At 46.3% G+C, this 9145-nt stretch overlaps 1 long non-coding RNA gene across 1 annotated transcript in view; it reads left to right on the top strand.

The window, feature by feature from the left end:
• The first annotated feature begins 7365 nt into the window (after window positions 1-7365).
• LOC128342138 (uncharacterized) overlaps window positions 7366-9145 on the top strand; it is a 28703-nt gene continuing 26923 nt past the window's right edge. The window contains exon 1 of the long non-coding RNA XR_008314799.1: window positions 7366-7809. This is a non-coding gene — a long non-coding RNA (uncharacterized LOC128342138). The remainder of the gene's footprint in view (window positions 7810-9145) is intronic.

Below are 9145 nucleotides of genomic sequence, written 5' to 3'. Positions count from 1 at the left end.
AAACCAGCACCTTGAATTGGACCCAGAAACACACTGGTAACCAGTGCAGGTCTTTCAAAATGGGTGTGATGTGCTCCCAGCGGGCAGCTCCAGATAAAATCCTAGCTGCTGCATTTTGCACTAGCTGCAGTTTCCAAATACCCTTCAATGGTAGCTCCATGTAGAGTGTGTTAAAGTAATCCAGCTGTGACATGACTAAGGCATGGGTTACTGTGGCCAGATCTGCCTTCTCGAAAAAGGCATGCAACTGGCACACTAGCCTAAGCAGTGCAAAGGCACCCCTGGCCACCGCCTCCACCTGAGCTTCCAAAAGCAGAACTGGGTCCAGTAGTACCCCCAAGCTGCGTAATTGCTCCTTCAAGGGGAGTGCAACCCCATCCAGAACCGGTAAAATCTCCTCATCGTGATTGTCTCTCCTACTGACCAGCATTACCTCCGTCTTGTCTGGATTCAGTCTCAGTTTATTAACCCACTTCCAACCCATCATAGCCTCCAGACCCCGATTCAGGATATCCACCACCTCCCTAGGATCAGGTGACAAGGAGAGATATAGCTGAGAGTCATCTGCATATTGCTGACAACTCAGTCCAAGTCCCCGGATGACTTCTCCCAGAGGTTTCATGTAGATGTTAAACAGCACGGGGGACAAAACCTAACCCTGCTGCACCACACAGGCCAATGGCCATGGAGCCAAGTAACAATCCCCCAGCACCACCTTCTGGACCTCACCCCAAGAAAGGACCGGAACCATTCCAAAGCAGTACGTCCGATTCCCATACTCGAGAGGTGGTCCAGAAGGATATTATGGTTGATGGTATCAAACGCTGCTGAGAGATCTAGCAGAACCAACAGGGATCCACTCTTCCTGTCTAGTTCCCGGCATAGGTCATTCACTAGAGCGACCAAGGCAGTTTCAGTCCCATGAATCCGGGACTGAAAGATCTGGGGCGGAAGCCAGATCGAAAATGGTCCAGATCTGTATCATCCAAGACACTCTGCAGCTGAGATGCCACCACACACTCTTATCACCTTGCCCCAAAAGGGAAGGTTAGAAACAGGTCTATAGTTGTCCGGGTTGGAGGGATGGCTTTTTTAATAATGGCCTTACCATTGCCTCCTTGAGGCACGATGGTATACTGTCCTCCCTTAATGAAGCATTAATGATCACCTCCAACCATCTGCCTGTACCCTCCCTGGCAGCTTTTATTAGCCATGAAGAGCAAGGGTCAAGAGTGCATGATGTCACCCACACACTGCACAGGATCTTGTCCACATCTTCAGGCTGCACCAACCGAAAATAATCCAACACAATAGGACCAGATGGTACAAGAGGCATGTCTGCTGGAACTGCTAAAACTCTGGAGTCCAAATCAGTATGGATGCGAGAGACTTTATCTGCAAAGTGACAGGCAAACTGGTCACAACGGGCTGTAGATGATTCCTCCCCCATTACCTGGGGGGATGTGTGGAGCAATGTCTTTACTACATGAAACAGCTCCGCTGGTTTGCACTGAGCAGATGCAATGGAAGTGGAGAAAAAGCATTTCTTTGTTGCCCCCAAGACCACGGAGTAGTCCCTAAAATGGGCTATAGCCCATGTTTGGTTGGATTCATCACGACTCTTTCTCTAGCGTCGTTCCAGCTGTTGCCTGAGTTGTTTCATCACCCTAAGCTCTGAGGAAAACCAAGGAGCAGAATGGGCTCCACCAAGCCGGAGAGGGCGTTTAGGAGCAACTGTATCAACAGCCCAGGCAGTCTCTCGTTTCCAGAGATTCACCAGGATCTTGACAGAGTCACCAGCTCTGGGCACTGGAAACTCCCCGAGGGCCATCTGGAAATCAAGCAGATCCATAAGCTTCCAGGGGCGGACCATTCTAATCGGTCCACCACCCCTGCAGAGGGCAGATGGAGCAGTCAAACTAAACCCCACCAGATGATGATCTGTCCATGACAAGGGAGTTATCTCAAACTCCCCCATCTCCAGATCATTTATTCCCTGGTCAGCAAAAACCAGATCCAGAGTATGTCCTGCCATGTGGGTAGGGCCCGATACCAGCTGAGATAGGCTCATGGTTGCCATGAAATCCTGAGCTGCACCTACTGGGGTTGGGGTAGGGCTCAGCATGGACATTGAAATCTCCCAAGACAATAAGTTTGGGGGAATCCAAGGCCACCTCTGAGACCACCCCCGCCAGCTCAGATAGGGAGACTGAAGTACAGTGGGGTGGTCAGTATACCAGCAGAATCCCCAGCCTATCTTGGAGGCCCATCCTCAAGGACAAACACTTGAAATTCTGGGATTGCCTGGCTGGGCACCTGGAAATGGGAAAGATCTCTCAATAGATGACTGCAGTGCCCCCTCCCAGTCCTCTAGGTGGGGCTGCTGCATGATCAGGAAACCTGGGGGACAGAGCTGAGAGAGACCAACCCTACTCAGCTCATCCAACCAGGTCTCTGTCACACATACCAGGGCAGCATGCTCATCCACTATCAAATCATGGATGGGAGATGTTTTAGTGTTAACTGACCTGGCATTCAACAGCAGCACCCTAATCCTTCAGGGAATGTTCTCAGAGCTCCCTGGGGCCACAGGGTTGGGAGAAGAGCTGGAAAACGGAACAGGCCTCAGTTGCCTGGACTGTTTTCCCCTGTAATGGCCTGCCGAACTCCTACCACCATACCGCCCTCTGCCCGCTACCTGTGATATTGCTGTCCCAAGACCATCCCCACTTTTCTGCTCTCCCAGCCACATCTCCTCAGCCCAGCCAGCCACAGCTCCTCTGTTTGATAAAAACCAGGTCCAGCTCTCATGCAGTCAAACTCTCGTACTGCTGGCTTCTTGATGGAAAAACAAAAGCAAGGTCTTCTAAGGCCCCAGGCTACTCACCTCAAGACTGAGAGCCACAAGGATGAGAGCCCTTTTGCTCTCACCCTTCAGCTTGCGCCCTTGGCCCAGCCTGTTCTTGGTAGCAGTAGCAGCCTCAAAGTCGACACACCTGGAGGGAGGTGGGGCAGAGGCAACACAACAGTCAGTGCCCCACCCAAGCTGTACTCTCTTCCTTTCCCCACACCCTTGGCTCAGCCTGCTCTTTGTAGCAGTAGCACCAGCCCCAAAGTCGACACACCTGGAGGGAGGTGGGGCAGAGGCAACTCAACAGTTAGTGCCTCTCCCAGGCTGCTCTCTCTTCCTTCCCCGTTTTCCGCCCAAGCTGTTCTCTCCAAGCTGCTGCCCCACCCAAACTGTTCTCTCTTCCTTTCCCCAAATTTGAAGTTTGCCAAAGTTCCTACCCATCTCCCCCATCCACACCAGCAGACTTCTGTTATGCTAGGAGATAAGGTTGTCCTTTATTAAGAAGAAGTTACTCTGCCGTGCCCCCGCCCCCCATGTGTCACTGTTTTCATTCAGATTGTAAAAATTTGGCTTTGGTAAGAGTATAACAGAAAGTGAATGGACAGTCTGATAACCTCTACTCTGTGATGTCAACAAGGGGCCAGTTGGGATAATACCATCCCCACCTACGCAATTAGGAAGCGGAGATGCCAAGAGTGTGAACATTCCAAAGCCTTCTTGACACATCTGTTTATCGTGTGGGCAGGGGAGCTGTTCATCTGAATGACAATGAGGGATATAGTGCAACATTTTGTTGTGGTTCCACACTTGTACATGCCTTGTTTCAATGATTCTTAGGCTGGCATGATCATCTCCATATTGTAGGTGGAGTGCTGACATGGAGAGTGTGTGCACTGCATAAGCCAGCTAGTGAGTTCGGAACCTTAGCTTCATACTACATTGCACCAGTTCTGACATAAATGATGTAGGTTATATCCAGTAAATTTCTGAGAGCAGCACTAGTCCTTGCTAACCTTCCACCCACTAAAAAAAATAAAATTGTCACTTTAAATGTGCACTTTACCCTGATTTTTAAAAGTCTGTCTAGTACCAATCACACAAATTACTGAAACTTTCATGCATCATATTCCACTTTGCTAGGGTCAACAGAGAGCTTATCAAATAGGTACAGAAGCAATTGGACTTCCTTACACACAACATAGAAGGCAAGGGGGAGAAAAAAAAATCTTCTAGTCTAAAGACTGCTTGATGGCACTCTAAAATTTCATGGTTACTCAGTCACACCTGATTAGATGGGCACATCTTGGCAGATGAGTGAATATTAAACAGTCCTTGGCCTTTTCACTATGCAGGAGAGAGAGATACCAAAATGCTTGTCATTGATTTAGTCCCTGGTTCATTTTTTGTATTTTAATAGATTCAGCAGCTGTCAGAAAATAATTCCAAAGTATCTTGTAGGTGAAAACAGCTTTTGCAAAATGGCGAATTCAGCATTCACAGTGCAGCAGTCCATTTTAAAAATCCCAGGGTATGTAGTCTGAGGAACCCAGATATAGGCACCTTGCTGAAGCTAAGCAAGTCTAGGTCCGGTTGGTGCCTGGATGGGAGATTTCCATCATGGGAATTTCATGAGAGAGGAAAGTTCCATGACGGAGGAAAGGCAGGATATAAATGTAAAAAATAAAGGTGCCCATAAGTCCTAACATCTGTAACACTCTTTGCTTTTCCAGTGTCCTGGATTGTACAGGGAGAGCCCTGTATAACAGCTGTACATGCATAGGCTCCCTGTGGGGGTGAAGGGAGCTTGCTACTGTGAGGTCACTCCCCCGTCTGTGTGCATACACTCACTATGCTCATGTTGAAGAGTGCTATCTTAAAACTGGTGTTCTGTTTTATATTTTGCATACCTCTTGAAACTGGGGAAAAATCCCAAATGATTTTTATCTCCCTACTTATTCCTTGGTGCTGGATAACCATGTTATCAAGCAGGCTTACAAACTATTGTATGTGAACATATTGTGGATGGAATTTATCACCAAAGGCTAACGGGTGATAATTGTGAAGAATACCCTCAAAAAACAAACTGCATTTGCCCAGGTCAGAATTTTCCAAATAGTGCAGAATTTCTTTCTTTTTTATTGCAAGCTATGTCTTTTGCTTCGGTTTCATGATTCTTTACTTCAGGTGTAAATAATTCTAACAGTTAAAGTAAGGGGACTCCATGTTTATGTGGAAAATCAGTAACCTTCATAGGAAAATCAATTATGTTGTCCGTATAGGTATTTCTGTAGCTGAAGTTCTGTAGCTAGAGTTCCTGCTGTCGTTGCTGATTTAAAAGAACGATGACTGCACTTGGTTTTAAAAAACATGGGCATAGTGTCTGTTGCAAGAAGAGTAAATCTATTTAAAAACTGGCAAGAACGGTGGCACAAATATTCTGAGGAATTTGCTCTGATCTGGAACTCTGAGCAAGGAATCTGATTAGCAGAGGGCTGCTATCACTTTCTCAAACTGAACCATTCGAAAAGGGTCTTCTGTGCTCAGTCAATTTGGTTAATTTCTTTTGCCATTACCCCATAATCCTCTGCAAAATTGGACACAGGTTGACTTCAGAACTGTACTGGATTCACATAGGTTTTGTAGAATTCCGAACTGGATCCAAACAATCCAAATTGGATGTTGACATAATATCTCACATGTCACTAGATATCTTATACCAAACTATGGGTGCATGATAGTGGGGCTGTTCTCATGACCAGCTGGGTTGTAGAGAGGAAACCCAGCTTTTCAAGGTCTTCCACCCACAGGACTACCCCACACCCACCGTGTTCAGACCTGGGTAACCAGACTTTGTTACTGTGGTCCAAACCAATGCAAGAGAAAACAGCTCCTCTCCTGCTTTGGTGTTTGGTCATCTTTGTGTGTAATGGGTTTAAGAAGCAGCTCCAGCTGCTGGTGGCCATCAGGACCATAGAGTGCTGTGTAAAGCAGAGCCAGACAGAGCAGAGCTGCTGCAGTACTGGGGAACACCTCTCCACTCTTCCTGCAATGCATTGTGGAATACTAGAGGACCCACCTTATTTCTTCCCCTCTCCTGGAGTGCACAGCAGCCCAATCGTGTGGGGGCTGGGTAAGTAAAACCAACCCAGGGCTTGGTTCATCTGGGAGGCATGGAGTTGGAGCATGTCTCCCTCTATGCCCATACGCGCCTGTGAACATCAGATTATGAGCCAAGAAAACTTTAAACACTGGCCACATTTGCACACAATACAGAACCACAGTTGAATGGGCCAGCGGTTCCACGGAAGTTATATCCAAATGTGGGCAAATGGGGTTTGGCATGGCAACAAAACCAAGGGTTCAGATTTGGAACTCCAATTTGAACCCTCGAGTTGTAGTGAGTTTTGTCGCCACAACCCGAGGTTCCACACAGCCTGTGGTACGTCCAAATTTGGAATAGCAGGCTGCATCCCCTGGAACCAGAGTTGAGGGAGGAAGCTCCTCCCCATATTCCAGCGTGATTGGTTGTGCGGGCTGGCCTTCAGTCAGGAAGGAAACCTGTACAGCCAGATCCCGCTCCCCTCTGCAATCTCGCTGACTACAGAGAGGACTTCCTCCGTTACATCCAAATTTGGATGGGAGAGCAGGGGAACGGGGTGGGGGAGGGGACCGCAGATCCAGTGGCCTCATTACATGCAAATAATGTGAATGTAATTGAATTACATTCAATTCAGACAACTCTGCTTTTAATCTTTTATAAATTCTTGTTTTAGTCTTTTCCATTGTGCATTGCCTTGGGTGTTTTGGCAAAAATATGGCATATCATTTCAATTCGATTTGTAAATAAGCTAGTGTTGCACTCTGAAATTATTAGGTCATGCTTCTTCACCTGCTTCCCTGCATGCATTTTCAAAGTATGAGCAGGTCAAAATAACATGGGCTTTAGCACCGAAACTCCCCAGACTGTATATTTGTAAGATAGAGCTGTGTGACCAACTTGATTTTTTTTAATAAGGTGGGATAAAACTAGACAATTGGCAATCAGCAATACCACATGGATCCCTCTTCTAGTATACTATTAACACTTCATTAATACAACAGTCACTTTTGACTCCTTTTCTCAAAAAAGAAAGTATGGAGGAGTTGCATGTCTCCTAGCAACAGTCTGTCTCTTTGCTTTAGAACCACAAACTAATAGCAATAGATCCTCTCTTCTCCTTATGAAATATGTCTTTTTAAAATCAAAGCTCTGCTGCTATGAGTCTGTAAAGAGTAATTGAGCTTGAAAGGTTGGGTTCCTTCCACCACAAAAACAATTATTTAGGAAGCCCCAATGAATGTGGATGGCACTTTTACTTCATAAAAAGCAGAGCCCTGCTAAAAAGACAGAATATAGATAGGACCAACTGCTTGACTCCTAGACAATAACTGAATGTCTCCCAAATTACAGTGCCTATAGCCAACTTGGGGCAGAGATGCCAACAGTACAGAAAATGACCCAGGGCAGGCCATCTGTAACACATGCTGTAAGGACTTAATCTGAGCTGGGGCTCAGCCATAGAATCAGTTAAATATAGGTTCCCAGAAAGCCAGCACAGTGTAGAGATTAGAGGGTTGGACTAGGACCAGGGAGACCTGGGTTCAAATTCCCATTCAGCCATGTACTAACTGGGTGACTCTGGGACAGTCATTTATCTCTCTGCCTAACCTATCTCACAGGGTTGTTGTGAGAATAAACGTAAACATGTACACTGCTCTGGCTCCCTGGAGAAAGAACAGGCTATAAATGAAATAAATAAATCAATTGAACCAAATCTGACTGGCCACTATTGAAAACTAGATAACCCCTTGGTATAATTCAACCCTTATATTCTCTTCTGTAAGGCAATTCTTATATTTTCGATTGAGGCATGCTATGACGGTGCAGAGAGAAGGCCTGAGGTGCAAAATGGTGGCCGGTAAGTAACAATGAATATTTACTTGTGTCCTGGAGCCTTCAGATATGTGAAGGTCTTGGCATGCTGCTCCCCTGGCTAGGAAGTTTGGTTGCCCTGTCCCACAGTATTGGAAGGTTAACTTTTCACGGTTGCTATAGCAACAGCACCACAATTCTAATGGTCAAAGTCAGCCACGGCTGCATTCTACAAAACAAACATTTTGCTTCAAGAGCAGGGAGTAGGCCTGAAGTCCCAACAAAATACAGAAGCTTGTAGCAATTGTTTTGGTTCAGGCAGCCAATGTGAGACTTTAAATTAGCACCTAGGACAAATCCTTGTTTGCAAATTAATTAAAGTGGAATGATTAGAGGGTTTTTTGTTTTTGTTTTTTTGAAGTTTAGAATGGAAGCCAAGCAATACGGCTGAGAATTCACCTAGGAATATGATTTCTTACCACTTGGTGTCTCTCTTTATCCACATTTGATCATAACTGATTTGTTTCTATGACAGCAGGAAATGTATGTCTGTAATAAAGAAACCTGACAGGTTTGAAAGGATTCCACCACCCTTATTTTGGAGACAAATTTTGGATGTTCTTGGATTAAAATAGGCTAACTTAGCCAATCTCCAAAGAAGAGCCCCAGAGATAAGCACAAATGCCATTTACCATCCCTTACCTGGGAGCCTACAAGAAGAACCTGGAAAATACTATAAGCAGAATCATTTGATATGTCCATGGCTCTTTTCAGATTGCTTTCTGATTGTTCTATGGATCTGATTTTCAAGTTACATGAGAAACAGAAGAACCTTTCGCTATTAACTGAGCATTTAGGTCACTGCCCTACACCTGGGGCAGAGCTACCAACGTTCCAACGTGCTCAAAAAACATGGGCTGGTAGTGGGGATGAGGCCCCTAAGGGCCCACCAGTGGTCTCCATACCCTCTCCACACTTGCCACTGGGGCCTCTCTGTGGCTTTTTGCAACCCATCAAGGTACCTGCCACCCTTCACCTACTGCTCACTGCTCCTCTTCACTGCCTTCCACTCTCACTGTGACTGATGTCCACTGCTGAGAAACAAGGTGGCCTTGTTGAGTTTCTCTCTCCAGAGAGGAATGGAACGGGGGCCTCCCTGCTCCTCAATGGTGGATATTGTCACTATTGTTCCTGCAGGCTGCTGCCTGCTGCCACTGATTTATACCACTGAGAAGCAGGGACGCCCCCATTTTCCCCATCACCCCCAATAATGATTCTATAAGTTTTTTGAAGTATCTAATCTATATATTTAATCCTCCTGGGTGTGCCTTTAGAATGTGCATCCCGGCACCCAGCTGATTGGCTGGGCGGCAGAGGTGCCT

Source organism: Hemicordylus capensis, chromosome 1 (genome assembly GCF_027244095.1).
Source record: "Hemicordylus capensis ecotype Gifberg chromosome 1, rHemCap1.1.pri, whole genome shotgun sequence".
NCBI classification, from domain to species: Eukaryota; Metazoa; Chordata; class Lepidosauria; order Squamata; family Cordylidae; genus Hemicordylus; species Hemicordylus capensis.
Note: the sequence above shows the minus strand (reverse complement) of the source record. Positions and strands in the feature narration are given on the sequence as shown.